We start from the raw sequence: 17406 nt of genomic DNA, 5'->3' as shown, positions 1-17406 counted from the left end.
TGGTGGGTGTTCCGGGTTATGAGATATGAGTTGAGATGGAGATGGAGGTGACGGAGGAGCATGCATATCATATTTTGTTGTTTCATTGTATTCCCTACTCAACCTCGTGGTTGACCCTGTGTATTCGTGAACACCTGTGACGATCCAAATATTGGGGAGCAGGCTTGACAGGTTTATGAGACACTACTACAAAAACAGACAACGAGGATGGTTCAAAACCGTCCTTAAAACTTAAAACAACCGTCCTAAAATCACCCGTCCTCGTTGCATAAGAGGACGGGTGGAGTGAAGTTAAACCGTCCTCTTTTGTTTTTAAAAAGAGGACGGTTGTGGATTTGAACCGTCTTCTTTTCATTTACAAAGAGGACGGTTGTTCATGTCAACTGTCTTGTTTTAAATTCATAGCGCGCGTAATTTTTGTGCCAACTTTAGCACGCTTTCTCTTAGAACCGTCTTCTACACAATTACACAATTTTTTTGAAATGAAATTAACGCAAATTTATGAATTTTTCCCGCACAATTGTGGCACGCATCCATTCTCTTTGAAAATTAAATTTTTGAAATGGAAAGTGTTTCATTCATACCCTATACGACAGTAGTCGTACAGCTTAAATATTATACCAGGCTACATCTCAGCAATTCTTACATTTATACTCTAAATCCAACCAAATAAAACGGAATAAGGTTTGAACCTCAAAAATACAAACTATCGAGAATTGATTTTTTAACTCAAGCACTAACATTAGTTGAGCCTAAATACTTTAGACGTTGCCATCAAATATTTGTGCTTAAACTCCAATGCATATTTAGCCCAAATTTCCCGGACCTCATCAATTGCTCAAACGAGTATGTCTTTGGGGCTTTAATCATGAACTACATACAAATCAACCAAAAAACATAATTATAATTATATACATACCAACACGTGTAATTTATATAGAATGAAGTAAATATTGAAACAAATGATAGGACGTACATTTGGAAGAATATTAATATATCGTCCTTTGATGCTCTCGGCAAACTTATATCCAGATTATCCACATAAGACGGTCCCAAAGGGCTGCGTAGGACACTAAAATTGAAATCATGTCAACTACAACGTATATACAATAAGCACACAACAATAAACATAGACTATTATAATTTAGGAGATAAAAGTAGTATTAGTTGAAGGGTACCTTAATTATTTTCCATTCAAGCTGTTTTTGCCGGTGACACCCGAAAAGTGGATCCATAGAGTTTATCTTCGTAATTTCCCTGTGTTAAATATATGTTATAGGCTTGGCTTAATTATATTTATTTTACTAAAACAAATGTAAATCTATGAAATAATTACAATTTCTTAAATCGTATACATGCTGAACTTACGTATTAATTGTATCCTTAAAAAATTTCCGAGGATCTAGAGTTACAGCTGGATCACCCTAATATACTACACTATCCTTTGGATTAATGACAGCAACATCAACTGATTACTACCATTTATAAAATAAAACAATCAACATCGTGTTTTAATAAGTAGGATCGAATAATATAATTAATAGCAGTACGGAAAAAGGTACATACCCTTCAAAATATAGAGCAAAAACAAGCTTTCGACCCCTTTCACAACCCGTACATGTCGTAGCCTTAACAATATAGTCTGACCGATTATCTTCATTTTCAAAACTAGCGAACTAAGATAATGATGTGGGGCACAAGAATCCATATTAACTTGTATATTGTTTACTCTCTACCACTTCAGTCAGATACCTACCATAAAAAATGAAAAAACAAAATTCACAGTTGGCAGACTCAACATTCTCGGTCATGTGTAAAGAAGCTTAGTTAAAAACAGTTGGCTGGCTTTTAAAAATCCAAATTATGAATACTCAACATTCACAAGAATCCATATGAACTAATCACCACCATTATAAGCAAGGCTTTTTCAAAACTAGCATACTCAACTTTCACAAGCTGTGAATTTTCAAAACTAGCGATATTGTCGTAAAAGCAAGAAAATAAAGTAAACTCTTTCACATTGACCATATCCATAAAACCAAGGGATAATTTGATTTTTAAATACATGTAAAAAATTTGAATGAAAATGGGGAAGGATGTTTGCTACAGGAGCTAAAGGGTAGGGTCGTTGAATTTCATGCTAATATGAATGGCCTTGAGACAATCCAAACATTCTCCACAATTGGAATGCAACATTGGACATTGACCTTCAGTGTACAGGGCTGCATTCAAGGCTTTATATATCAACTTCTAAACATTCAAGTCCTATGATTATTACGCCATTGGAAAGCTTGAAGTGTTGGCTAAGTGTGGGTCTTGAAATCAGGTTTATAGCACCTTTGTATCTTGAGTTATAGCCAAACAATCAGACAGTATACGGGGAATGCTCTGAAATTCAGAATTAACTTGTCAGTACTAAAATGCTCATATCTCTCAAACCAGATAAGAACTTGGGGTTATTGTTTTTAAAGGTGGTAAATAACTCACCTAGCTTTCACTTGATGTATCTTGGGCATTTTTATTCGAGTTAAGCTAAGAGATATGAAGTCTGAAAGTTGCTGCTACTGCACGGAGGAATGCTGAACTTTTTTAAATGACCTGAACTCGCTTACAGCCTCATATCTCCCAAACCAGGCAAGATTTTTGAGTTATTCAAATTGGATAATACAACTAACTGATCTAGCTTCGATTTGGTATATGGATCACCTCATGGTTCATCTTACGGCAGGAGTTATAAGGTCTGAAAAATTCTCTTATATGATGCTGAAAGGTTATAGTAGAGTTCAGACATGACCTGATATCACTCAAGCAATAATATCAGAAGTTAAAGGCCACATATCGAAGTTATTATTGATGGAGGTGAACGCCAACTCATTTAGCTTTCATTTGGTACCTATGGGGCATTCTAATTCATCATGAGGTGCGAGATATGGTGCCTGAAAGATAGGTCTTATTGTAAGCATGCTACTGTGATCGTCTATTCATAATTGACCTGCCAGTACTAAAATGCTCATATCTCCCAAACCAGGAAACAACTTGGGGTAATTCTTTTTGAGGTGGTAAATAACTCACCTAGCTTTTATTTTATGTATCTTGGCATTTTTATTTGAGTTTAGCTAAGAGCTATGAAGCCTGAAAGATGTTGCTACTGCACAGAGGAATGTTGAACTTTCTGAAATGACTTGAACTCACTTACAACCTCATATCTCCCAAACCACGCAAGATTTTTGAGTTATTCTAATTGGATAATACAGTCAACTCATTTAGCTTCGATTTGGTATATGGGTAACCTCATGTTTCATCCTAAGGCAGGAGTTATAAGGTCTGAAAAATTCACCTAAATGATGAAAGGTTATAGAAGAGTTCAGACATGACCTAATATAACTCAAGCAAGAATATCAAGAGTTATAGGCCACATATTGAAGTTATTCTTAATGGAGATGAAAGTCAACTCATTTATATTTCATTTGGTACCTATGGGGCATTCTAATTCATCATGAGATGCGAGATATAGTGCCTGAAAGATAGGTTTGATTGTAAGCATGCTACTGTGATCGTCTACTCATAGTGCGTGTTGTCGGGGGTATTCCTGGGCTTTCAATTGGTATATATCACATGTACAATTCTGATACCAGAACCTAAATTAAGATTATTGGATGGGAATGTAAGAGAGTTCAACAAGTCATTATGAAGTTGACAGTGCGAAATACAATGTAAACGAAAAAATGTGTTAAATACTGATCAACCGAAAACAGCAAAAGAAGCCATGTTTTTTTTAGTAGAAACAAGAACTAATCATCAATGTATTTACTGGGTTTGCGATAATTTTCCTCAATGAGATGACCCACAAAGAAAACAGTAAAGGTTCCCAAATTATATTGAAATTAAAATAATCCAACAATTTTCCATTATAAGGGTCCGTCTCATGATAATCTTACTATAAAACCGTCTTACGAAAGAGCGCGCAGTAAGAAAGCTTGATAAATTAAGCAAGATAAACAATTTCATACATATGCAGGAGAAGATTAAGGGGATTGGGGATATTAGCAATATGTATTAAATGAAGAATTGATATGATTATTCAATTTTACGAAATCAATTTGTATTAAACAATATATGAAAATACAGTACCTCAATAAGGAAATAAAAGAAGGCGCAATCATCAGTGTTGCGTTAGGATGATGATGAAGGTCAGTGTTGTGGCATTGGTTTGTGAGGCACGATGGTGGTAGCGTTAGGGTAGGTGACGGTGGTAACGAAAGGCGGTGATGGTGTTTATGCCTAGGGCAGAGTGTGTTTGAATAAAAGGGGAAGACAAACGATCGAGCAATAAAAGGAATACACGAGAACTTTGAATCACTATTACAGAGATAAGACGGTTATACTAATTAACCGTCTTGTAAATTACAAAGAGGACGGTTTTATTGAGCAACCGTCCTTATTTCTTTTACAACGAGGACGGGTCTTATTATTAACCGTCCTATTGATGTGATCACTTATGGTGTCAAATTATTTGGCTGATATAAGACGGTCATGTCACCAACCGTACTCTAAAAGGCGTCTTCTTTGCCTAGAATTGTAGTAGTGAGATAGGCTGGGAGCTTGATGGGCGTGAGACACTGGATCAGAAGATTTAGTAGCTAGATCATCATTTAGAAGATTTTCACTTTCATTTATGTTAGTTCCTTGTAATTTGATGTAAAAGAGGTTTTGTAATAATTAAGTTAAAGTAATTATATATTTTGCCTTGGAGTTTAATTTGTTATTCACTACCTCGGGAAACCGATATGGTAACAGTCCGGTTTATTAGGGAATGTCTTGCTAAAGGCTCCTTCATAAATCAGAGTGTTACAAAATACCTCATCAAGTTGTTGTCTCGGCGAGGTAGTTGGCATGTCTGTGGACTTAGGCTTATCCGCCAAAGCCGGCTTTTTTGTTCCCTACAAAAAAAAATAACATATATATTTAACATATAAAAATATTCAACAATTAAAAATTTAACAGATATATAAAGGTATTTCTTCTAACCCCAACTGCTTCCGGCTGAGGCGGAGACGAACGAGCCAAGAAGATGTGAGATTCAGGCCATTGAATGAAACTTCTAACCGCATCTCCCAGAATGGTAATGTCATCGCGAACTGGGACAGGCATGCAGTTGAAAGTTTTCATGGCCTGGAAAGACTTCAGTTATCTCCACTTTTCTATGATTCGGCAAAAGTTTTTCGCCATGAACAACCACTATAGTTTCCGCTGCTAATTTGGTGGGCACTTCTACGAGAGCCCGACCAACACGCACATATGGTTTATCGAATTTAGGGTCAGCAAGAATAACTGGCCTCTTGTTTACGGTCTGAAGAATACACATACATTATTATATCCCAAAATTTAATAGAATTCATATAAATTTAACTAATTAAACACTTCATGCATACCTTACTGAAAACAGTGAACTGACTTGAAGGGGATGTATGCTGTTTTCCATCAGCCGTCTTCTCAAGTTGCATCTCCTTTTCAGACCCATTATTTACCTAATAAAATTAACCAATGGCACGATGTCAGAAGTTATAGCATTAGAGCTGGCAGGGAACACACCCCTGATCTTACCCAAAAAAAAAAAGAAAAGAAAAATAAGGAAGTATTAGGTACCTGATCGGCTTTAGTTGTTACAACTTCAGAAGCATTAGGTACCTGATCTTTCTGAATCTCGATGACCGATACTTCCTTCTCATGTATTGCCAAGGTAGTAGTGTTCTCGGCCTCTTGACCAATCTGCTGTACCTTATTACCCCCTTTATAAATGACATCCTCCATCATCTTCACTTCTTCTTCGGAAAGCTTGCCTCTAGCATTCAACTTTAGTAGTACGGAAGCCATTAACTGAAGCTGTGTGCCAAGAATGTAATGTTTCAGCAATTTTTATCCCAACAATAACATGTGAATTGAACTTAAATGAAAATAATAGAATAAATGGTACCATGTCAGCCTTCTCAACCTTAGTCTTCCTTTTCTTCTTTTTCGGGGCAGTTGTCCCATAATATTTCATTACTCCAACCTGTAACGGGACGCCCCTCAATCGACCTGGATGTTCGGGTCGGCCGATCGCTCTAGGAAGAACGTCATCACGACCATTGGGAGTGAATTTCCCTTCTTCTACCTTCTTCAATACGTTGTCCTATAATATATTAAATAAACTTCAAATTATATTTGTGACTAAAATAATAAAGTTAGTACTGAACTCATCTTAATAAAATAATGCTTACTATGTTGGCCAACATTTCCTCATCAAATTTGTCACGCGACCGGGATCCTTTAGGCGTGTGCCCTTCTTTATAAGTTACATGCCGATCCAAGTTGGTCACTCACTTAGCCACCTACACATTAACATGGTAACATTTATACATGTAGATGTGTATCAAGTCCAAGTGTGATTAAAAAATCAAGTCTCACAGGGGAATGCATGCTACTTACGAGGTTCTCTTCTATCTTTCTGTAACCGCCTCGAGAACCATACCATTTCCCCTTCTTGCATGAAATGTTAGCACGATTTCTTCTACTAACGTCCTTCAAATAATTATATAAAAGCGCAAATAGATGAGATAATAAAAAGATTACATAAAGAACTCATTAATTAAAAAAATGATAGGTAAATCGTTAAAAGGCGAGGATATTTAACCTGAAACTTCTCACTAGTTCTCATCTCTTTGAAAAGATCCCATTGTTCCTGACTGATGGTGGGACACTTATTATCTCCCAGTGGGTTCTTATGCATCTCCCCTGTAGCCTTGTTAACATACAACCAATCCCTAGCAACGTCACACTTCCACTGCCTTAGGGCATCCCCTGCCTTATGCATTAAATACTTATTATGGCATTCATCGGCAATAGGGTTTGGAGGGATGAGGTAGGATGGGATTGGAGATAAAGGTCCCCTTCTTGGTGAGATTCTTGGTAGTTCGGTCATTGGTAGGTAGATTGGATCACTTCCTTTTGTTATCCACTTAACCCTTTTATCAACCCCCTCAAGGGTTATCCAATGATGATGTACAAGAAGAAGGTCCTCATTTATCCTTGTATTTCCGGAAAGAGGAGTATACTCATTATTCTCATTGAATTTTGGATTGAAATGCTTTGCAATCTTTGTAAAGAGACCTCCATTAACAATGTGTTTCATCCCATCATCATCACTGTTCCTAAACTTTGCCCACTTTTCGAGTAGCACAAGAGGCGCATTAAAGTGGCACCCACCCCTTCCTTGGATATCGAGATAAGACTCCATGAACACAAGGTCAAGTTCGTTCACTATTGCCGGGTCTCGGCGAGCAAGTAGAGTGCCGGAAAGGAACCGGTAAGTAAGTCTCAAAATAGGATTTTGAATGTGGAAAGCTAGACACTCCTTGATGTACATGAAATCTCGGCCGGTCATGGCCCTCCATAGGGGTGCAACACTATATCTCTTCGGTTTTGATGTCCGAGTAGGCGAGACATCGAGACCAAGCACATTAGCAAATTCCACTAGAGTCATCATTCTTGAAACACTCTCCAACCTAAATTTTATGCATATCGTTCTATTCAAAGTTGTGATTTTCAAGAAGCTTAAAAATTCAAGCACAAGGGATCGGTAAGTTTGCTCGTGCATGTGGAAAAGGGTAGAGAGACCAAACAACTCAAAAAGAGCTTCCATTTGATGATAAATCACAAGCTTCCTTAAAGTTCTATGACATAAAAACTTAGTAGGGAGAATGTTCATACGAAGAAGCCGGTGAAAAACGAGCCTTTGCACATCATTGACGAATTCAACATTTGAGAAGTCATCAAGCCTTGTAAGATCCACAATTTCTTCATGCTCCCTCATTAAGGTGTTGATATGGGAGGTAGAAGAGCTTCCCCTTACTCTTGGTCTTCTCCTATCCCTAAAGGAAGATCCCTTTGGTGCGATTCTTTGATTGTTGAGTTGGATTTTGTTGATTTGTTAAAGTATGAAGATGCTCTTTGTGGATTGAATGTTGCTTTTGAAACCCTAGAAATTTGGAGCTTTTTGATTTTGTGGAATAAAAGAGTGTTTGGGATATGCTTTGGAGTCATAAGGAGGTGGATTTTTATAATACAAGTGGAAGGAAGGGTGATCTGTCACAAATTGTGTGGTGGGGTGAATTAAAATTGGGAAAAATCGGGAATGAAGACCGCAGGAAGACAAGCAGACTCGGGCACAAGACGCTCAGATTCTTTCATTATGGGACGAGCGAATTCCAGGGAAGACGCTCGGATTCTCTTACAACGAATTTTTGCAAAGATTTAACGCAGCCAAGACGAGCGGATCGAGAACAAGGCGAGCGTCTTTTCTGGAACAAGACGAGCGTCTTTTCCCAAAGACGAGCGGATTCTGTGACAGGAACTTTTCTTCAAATGCACTGGCAAAAAGACGAGCGGATTTGTACTCAGACGCTCGGATTCCAGCAGGACGAGCGGATTCTCCGAAATATGGACGTCTTTGTACAATCCGAGCGGATTCTCTCTTCAGACGCTCGGATTCCTTGCTGCGGATTTCTTTTGATTTCCTTGACTCCGATAAAAGCTTCCCCGCACTTGAAAATTGGTTCCTTCCTTCATTCAAAATTCATTAGTGACCCTCCCTCACTTATTCTCATGGAAAGAATTTATGTTTATGATAAAGGGAATGCAACAAAATTATAAATACAAGTTAGAGGGTTAGTATATTTACAAGTGGTGGTTTAGGGAAGACTCCACCAAACTCTCCCTTTGATGATTCCTTCAAGGATGAGGAGGCCCGAGGTAGGTGACCTTGACCTCTCCAACAAATGCTCCCTCATAGTAGAGCTTCAATCTTTGACCATTGACCTTGAATTTGCTTCCATCTTCCGCCTTGATTTCAAAATCCCCATATTTCCCAACTTCGGTGATCACATAGGGACCCATCTATCTAGAGTTCAACTTTCCCGGAAAGAGTCGATAGCGGGAATTGAATAGAAGGACTTTATCCCCTTTGTGTAAGGCTTTTTGTTTGATCCTCTTATCATGAAGCAATCTTGTCCTTTCCTTGTAAATTTTGGCATTCTCATAAGATTGTAGTCGGAATTCTTCCAACTCTTGAATTTGAATCATCCTCTTTTGACCACTTAATTTGAGATCAAGGTTAAGAGCTTGGATTGCCCAAAAAGCTTTGTACTCCAATTCGATTGGCAAGTGGCATGCTTTTCCATAGACAAGCTTATAAGGGGAGGCTCTTATAGGAGTCTTATAGGCCGTCCTATAAGCCCAAAGAGCGTCATCAAGCTTTGTGCTCCAATCTTTTCGGGTCTTGTTCACCACTTTATCAAGAATTTGCTTGATCTCTGTTTTGTGTGGATTTTGCGCAAGGGGAAATCAGGTCAGGGTGGTATTATGCAGGGTTAACTAGCTCTAATTTAGGTTTTTGGTCAGGTTGACAGGGTACGATTTAAGCAATAAATAAAATAATAGAAATAGCAAGACAAACAATTTTGTACGTGGAAAACCCTTAAATGGGAAAAACCACAGGCACCAAGCTAGGAGAGGATTTCACTATATGATTTTGAGAGAATATTCCAATGATAACAATAATGCTAATGGTTTTGTATAATATGTGTTGTTCTTCTTGTTGTACGAATCATCTCCTTCCAATAGCTCCAAAGTGTTCCTTATATAGTCTTTTATCTTGAACGGCTGCTTTGATCTGGTCATTAAAGGCTGAATATTCTCCATAATTGCCGGTAATAATTACCAAATATATCACTCTTAATTACCGCAATTACTGCATAATATTTTCACTTAATGCTGCGTATTTATTTCCTTTAATATACGCGGATTTGGTCAAATATTGTCCTGATATTTAGACCATTGTCCTCTCCATGGCCTGGCGCCTAACTTCATGTGCCCTGAGAGCCTGGCACCCTGAGAGCCTGGCAGTCAGGTTCAGGTGAAATGCTGATCAGGGTGATCTGTGGATTTCCAGGCCTAACAATTGCCCCTTATCTCCTTATTGGTAGTGCCAGGACGAAAAAAATGAGGAGATAACTTCAATTTTGATAAGATCACCCAACGGTTAATTTTCCCTGATCAATTTCCTGTAACGGCTCTTTTACTACAACTGCTGACGCGTGGATATTTACTGCAACTTGCCTTAATGATTTTTGCGGCTGAAACCCTAATCTTTTTTGCTATAAATACTTGGGTGCTTCATTAATTTGATCAACATAATTTCTTCGTCTTCTTTTTCTTAACTCTCTTTCTCTTTAGTTATCTTAATTCTCAACTTCCCAAATCTCTTAATCAATCTTCCATAATTCTTCAATCAATGGCTGCAAAGAAGAAATCTACCAGGGCAGCGGTTCCTGCAACTCCTCCTCCTCAAAATCCTGAGGAAGTCTCCTCTGAAACTTTGCCTGCCTCTTCTGGTGCTCCTTCTCCCACAATAAATAAAACGAGCGATCCTCCATTGGAGATGATCTCAATATCTCATGGTGCTTTTCAATTTAAGCCCACGAAGGCTTTAAATGAAGTTCAGTCTCCTGCAAACCGTTTGAAGCCTGAGTTCGAAAAAATTTTGAAGGATAAGGGAATCATCCTGCGATCTTGAAGTCGGATCTCGAGGATTCTCCCATCAGGGCTCACTAGGCTTGTCCTGGTTGGTTCTGCATTCATGACTGGGCTTTCAGGGCAGGCTGTAAGCTTCCTTTTTCTCCTCTTATGGTTGAGGTTATTAAGGAGATTGATGTCCCTTCTTATCAATTGATGCCGATGGTGTGGAAAGTTGTATGTTCTATTGAGAACCTCTGTAAAAAAAACAATGTCTCTTTTTCTCTTGATGATTTGAAGACTGTTATCTTTGTTAAAACAAACGATCCTGGCCGTATAAGTTTCAAGGTCGGGCCGTCAACTACTCCCCTTCCGAGCAATTTAGATAGTGGCCATGATAAGGGCTAGGCTGCTGGCTATATGTTTGTCGGGACCAATTACGTGGGTCGACACTGGCGTATTTGAATCATGAGGCTGTGTGTGGTGGTGAGTCCTTTGATTTCTTTCTTTAACCCGCATGATGTTCTTATTAATGAAAAAATGAAATGAAAATAATAATTTATACCTCTTATGTGTGTGAGTTGATGATTGGGTTCAAACCGAGTACCCTACTCCCAATGTCTCTACTTTCCTCGCTATTCCTTCTTTGGAGAGGTCCTGGCCTCTTTGTTGTGGGGTTGGTCACCTTCCTCATTGTTTGAAGGCCGACGGTGCTCCAGTCGCTAAAGCGTCGGGGGTTCTTTGGTGCCACCACTTGAGCGATAAGTCTTTTTTGATTTTTCCTTTCTTTCTACCTGGACTTCCTAATAATACTTGGTTTATATTTCTTGATATAGCATTTCGTGTTGCGACTACCGGGTCGTCTATTCGTCTTGCCGGGTTTGGTATGGTGACCTCTCGGCCAGTGGTGGCTAAGATTAAGGAGGAAGGACCTCGGGGAAGTGGGGATCTTGAACTGTCATCGACTTGTCGAGCGACTGATCTTTGCCAAGGTTGTTATCGCACTCTTTGTCCTATTTGAAACAAGTTCAAGATTGAAGAGGAAAATTGAGGATGTTGATATTTACCCGGTCGGGGGGTGAGAGCCAGGTTGGATAACCTGGAGGTCGCTAGGGTGAAAATCGGGGACTATGCGGCTTCTAAATCGATGTCATGCTCACCCTTGACCCTGTTGAGACTGCTACTCAGGCAGTTACTTCAGTGGATCATTCAGTAAGCTTCTTGGCTGGTGCCTTGGCTACTGTAAGGGAGGTATGTTGGAATCATTTCCATGTGTTTTGTTTTTGGTAGTCTTCTATTGTTGGTACAGGTTACTCATACTTTTCTTATCTTTGGTCGGTCCGCAACTGTCTCACAATGCCTATCGGGCTACTTCTTTGGTAGCCAGGATTGATCTAATGAGATCATATTATGATAGGTTGAAGTCCGATTTGGAATTTGCAAGGGGTGACTTGGCGCCAAGACTGCTGATTTGACAAGAGTGCGGTGAGAGGGATCTTTGCTAAGGCGAGGCGGCTTCAAGCGCGCGGCTGTTGCAAGAGGCCCTGGATAGGAATGAAGAGCTTACCCAGGAGAAGGATGACTTGAAGTTCAAGTTGGATGATGCCTCCCTTTATTTCTATATCAAGGGAAGGGCATTTGCCATGTCGAACTGTCGAGGCCGAGGGAAAAATGGGACCCTGCGGTGAGATGATGACTTTTGTCGCTTCTAAGTATCGACGCATAATTTGGAAAATGAACAGGAGGTCGATTCTCCGGGAGCAGAACATTGGTGAGGCCGGCTAAGAGTGGGGAGCGAGGTTCTTGATGCTCGCTTCGAGATGAAGCGATAGTATTTTATAATTTTTAGTTGGTATTTTGGCCCATCAGGGGGATGTCCCTGGACAAACATTATTTTCGTTTTCTGTTTTGGGTCAGGGGGGCTCTCCCTGGCCTTTATGAATATTTTGGTACCTTTGCCCCAGAGGGTAAGGGTTTATTAATATAGACATGATGGCCTTCTTTTGGCTGATTTCACTTTTGTCCTTGCTTTATTTGTGAGTTTCATCCTGTTTAACCTGTCAAATATTTTGTTTGCATGATTTGCACATTATTCTGGTTAAATAACCTGCATATTTTTGTTTCAAGTATTTCAACCAAGTATAGTTTTTTGCTATAATGGTTGAAAGGGTGGGAAATCCGACCTGTCAGGAGGGCTTATTACCCTGCCTGGCTGGAGGGCTTGGTATTCGGCCTGTCGAGAGGGCATTTTAGACTGATGGTCGGGATAAAACACCCTTGCAGCGTCTTGCTGCGTCCAGCCGGTTGTTATCCATGGAAGTAAACCTAGTCAGGTCAGGCAATTATTTCATGCCTGATTGGTCCTGACTTTTTACTGTATCCGGTGATGGTTACCAACTCGTTAGGCACAGTTAAGTGCAAAATTTTTGTTTTCGGGAATATATAGTAGAGTAGCCCTCAATCCACGAATATTTATGCGTATAATCTTTTATTATGTATAATTGTTCAGGATTCAAAAAATAGATGGGTTAGTTGAGCAGGTATAAAATACAGGCAAGTCATATGAAGCATGTAGTTCATCACATAGCACATCAGGTTGAGTAGTGATTGAATTTGTACCTGACTGTAGCCTGATCTGATCTTTACATATGGAATAGTTTTAAATGAGTTACATTCCAGGATCTTGGGATCATTTCCCCTTCTAGTGTTTGGAGCCTGTATGCTCCTTGTCCAACAATTGAATCAATTAAGTAAGGGCCTTCCCATGTGGGAGCTAGCTTACTGCTTGATTTTCCTTTTTATTTGGGAATACTTTGCGTAGGAGAAGGTCTCCTTCTTTGAAGACCCTGATCCTAACGTTTTTATTGTAAGTCTGTAAGCGCTTGTTGATATGATGCCATCCCGATTTTGGCGGCGTCTCTTAGTTCTTCTGTCGGGACTAAGTTATCTTGCATCGGTCTTTGTTTGTTTCAACGTTATTGTTTGGATCGGATGTTGGTACTATTCTGCGGGGATGACGGCTTGCAGCCATACACCGGGGAGTAAGGTGTTTGGCCATCGCGATTTTGAGTTGTCTGTCGCCCATAGTACTAATGGAAGTTCTTGACCCATCTGCCTCGTCTTCTTTTCAGCTTCTTTTTTAGGCAGCTTATGACTACCTTGTTGCTTGACTCTGCCTGACCATTAGCTTTTGGGTATCCAGGGGTTGATGTTACCAGATTGATGTTCTATTCTTGGCAGAATGCTTGGGTCCTTTTACCCACGAATTGAGTTCCATTGTCATATACTATTTCTGATGGGACTCCATATCTGCAAATAATGTTTGTCCTGATGAAGGATATTACTTCTTTTTCGGTTACTTGCCTGTAAGAGTCAGCCTCGATCCATTTAGAGAAGTAATCGGTCATGGCTAACATGAAGACTTTTTGTCCTGGAGTTACAGGTAGTTTTCCCACAATGTCCATGCCCCACTTTATAAATGGCCAGGGCGCGGAAATTGAATGGAGGAGTTCAGATGGCTGATGTATGATTGGTGCATGGATTTGGCAAGCTTCGCATTTTGAAGAGTATTCCAGGCAATCAGCCCTCAGCGTAGGCTAGTAGTAGCCTGTCCTGAGAATTTTGCTTGCCAGGCTTTTTCCTCCTTTATGATTACCACAGTGTCCATCATGTATTTCTTGAAGTACCAGTTTGGCTTCGTCAGGTTCCAAGCATCTCAGGTAGGGTCCAGCCTGCGATCTCTTGAACAAGGTGTTATTGATGATAGCATAAGATGAAGCTCTAATTCTAAAGGCCCTTGCCTCATGTCTTCCCTGAGGTAGTATTCCTCGGAGAAACCAATCATAATAAGGTTTAGTCCAAGAGTTAGTATCCGATTGTGGGGTTGACACATTCGAGTTTCTTGATGGTCGGTTCTAATAAGTGCACAATTGGTATTTTATCAAAAATAGCGGGGGTAAAGTTTGAACCTAGGCTGGCCAGGGCATCAGCCTGGGTATTCAGGTCTCTAGGTATTTGATCGATATCAAATGAAGGAAATTTAGCGGTAAGGTTTTTTGCATATTCTAAATACGAAATCATTTTTGCATCCTTAGCCTTATAAATTCCCTTTATTTGATTGGCAATTAAGAGTGAATCAGTTTTTACCTTTAGGTTTTGAACGCCGAGGTCTAAACATACCTTTAAGCCTGCTATTAGGGCTTCATATTCTGCTTCGTTGTTGGTAGCTTTGAACTCACAGCTTACAGCCTGAGCTATTACATCTCCCTGGGGTGACTTAAGTACTAATCCTAACCCTGTCCCCCTGGCATTGGATGCCCCATCTATGAACAAGGTCAATTCTTGGTCTAGGGTTTTATTTTCTAGTTGGTTGACCTCTTTTATTAGGTCTGGTTCCAGGTTAGGGCTGAAGTCAGCCACAAAGTCTGCTAGGGCCTGCGATTTGATTGCTGCCCTGGGTTCAAAGGAGATGTCATATGTGTTAATTTGTACTGACCATTTGGCCATCCCGCTGAAAGTTCGGGCTTACGTGGGACAGACTTTATGGGTAAGTTGGTCCTGACTATAATTGGGTGACTTTTAAAATAAGGTCTCAGCTTAGTACACGACATTATCAATGCTAAAACATATTTTTCAAGTAGCCCATGCCTCAACTCAGCATCTAGCAGGCTTTTAATTACATAGTAGACTGGATGTTCTTTGCCCGTCTGTTCTTTCACTAGGACTGCATGCGATTCTTTGTGTCGGTGTGAGATAGGTATCTTGACAAAGGTTCTCTCTTTTTTGGTTTAGCCGATAAGGGTGGAGATGATAAATAGGATTTTAGATCCTGGAAAGCGCCTCATGTTCATGTTCGTCCCCTTTGGAATTGTTTATTTTTCTGAGTAAGTTATAGAATATCTTGCATCTTTGGAAGATCTTGATATAAAGCGGTTGGGCAGCTACCGGCTTTGTCAATTTTGGATATCCTTGACGAGACTTGGGTGATTTGTAGTTCCAGGATGGCTTTTATCTGCATTCAAGGCTTGCTTCTATGCCTCTTTTTGTGACCATATATCCAAGAAATTTGCCTGCAGAGACCCCAAAGTGGCATTTTGCGGGGTTGACTTCATGTTATATTTTTGTAATATCTCAATTGCTACTTCCAGGTGCTTCACGTGATCTTACGCATTCTTGGATTTCACCACCATGTCATCTATGTATACTTCCATGATGTCACCTATCTGGTCTTTAAACATCATGTTGACCGGGATACGTTGTTGCCCCTGCATTCTTCAGCCGAAAGGCATGGCGGTGTAACGAGATATGCCTCGATGCCTGTAATGAATGCGATACTCTCCTGGTCGGCGGGGTGCATCTTTATTTGATTGAATCCATTTGGAAGCATCCATGAATGTTAGCATCTCGTGGCTCAACATTGCGTCTACCATAGCATCAATATGAGGCGGGGGAACGGATCTTTAGGACGAGGCTTTGTTGGTCGGTGTAGTCTACGAGACTCTCCACTTTCCATTCTTTTTACGCACAACAACTACATTAGCCTTGACCACTCGGGATACATTACTTCCCCGATCATCCCCATATCCAGGAGTTTTTCTACTTCTTCATTTATTATGGTATTTCTTTGTTTGCAAATTTGCGCCTTTTACATTACTGAGGCTTAAAAGATGGGTCAACATTGAGCTTATGAGTAATAATATCGGCGCTAATTCCAGTCATATCAAAATGTGACCAAGCAAACCAAGATGATTTATTTTTAAGGAAATTTACCGATTCGGGCTCGACATTATCGGTGCGTCGAGATCCTATTAAAACATACCGTCAGGGTACTCGGGGTCTAGTATTACGATCTGTTTCCATTCTCGGGAGGTGCTACATACGTGCTCCGACGGGATATTGTAATTGCTATGCCAGGGACTTACGCCTTGGAAGGCTTCAAGGCTGCTTTGTGTAGCACTCTGGGCTGTCTTGTGATCCCCTTTGATTGTGGCTATACCCTAGTCTGTTGGTATCTTGATGCACTGGTGATAGGTTGATGGTACGGCCTTGACGTTGTGAATCCGTGGTCCGCCCAGGATGGCGTTGTAGGATGACAAGCGATCAAGAACCCCAAACTTTTCATAGGATGAGACTCCTTCCACATAGGTTGGGAGGTGGATTTCTCCTAGAGTGCTCTGGTTTCTCCACCGAACCCTACTAGGACGCTGGATTTTTTGGTGATTTGATCCTCGTCTATTTTCATGGCTTTCGATCGTCAAGCATGATCGGGTTTCTTGAGTGCCTCCATCTACCAGGATTCTCCTTCTTTGTGGTGTTCCAATCTGCATAGAAATGACCAGGCCATTGTGATGAACATCAGGGATGCCTACTAGGTCGCAATCGTTGAAAGTGATTGTTGGAACTGGATCCGGCTTGCGGGGTGACACGGTCCTCGGTGTCTGGCTATCTTTTTTTCTTTTGAGCTTGTCGGGCCACAAATTTCGAACCGCCTTTGATATGAATTTCACTTCATAGAGTGGTGGTGGTGGAGGAGGTGCGATCCGCTTGTGCTCCCGATTATCCTTATCCTGGTTTGCATTCTGCCTTTTGACTTGATCGGGTCTTTTAAGTATCCCGATTTCAAGCGGGTGTAGGCCACTTCCTTCCTCGTGAGTGAAACAATCATCCGTGGTGTGTCCAATATCCATGTGAAATTTGCACCATTTTAAATTGTCTCTTCTGGGATTTGGATTTTCTACCTTCCTGGGCCATCTAACAGTCGTTCCCATGTTGTCAAGCCTCTGGATTAATCTTGCAGTATCAACACAAAAGTTATGTTCGGAGATAGGTAGATAAACCTTAACCTTACCTTGATAT

The sequence above is a fragment of the Silene latifolia genome, chromosome 6, assembly GCF_048544455.1.
Source record: "Silene latifolia isolate original U9 population chromosome 6, ASM4854445v1, whole genome shotgun sequence".
Classification (NCBI taxonomy): Eukaryota; Viridiplantae; Streptophyta; class Magnoliopsida; order Caryophyllales; family Caryophyllaceae; genus Silene; species Silene latifolia.
Note: the sequence above shows the minus strand (reverse complement) of the source record.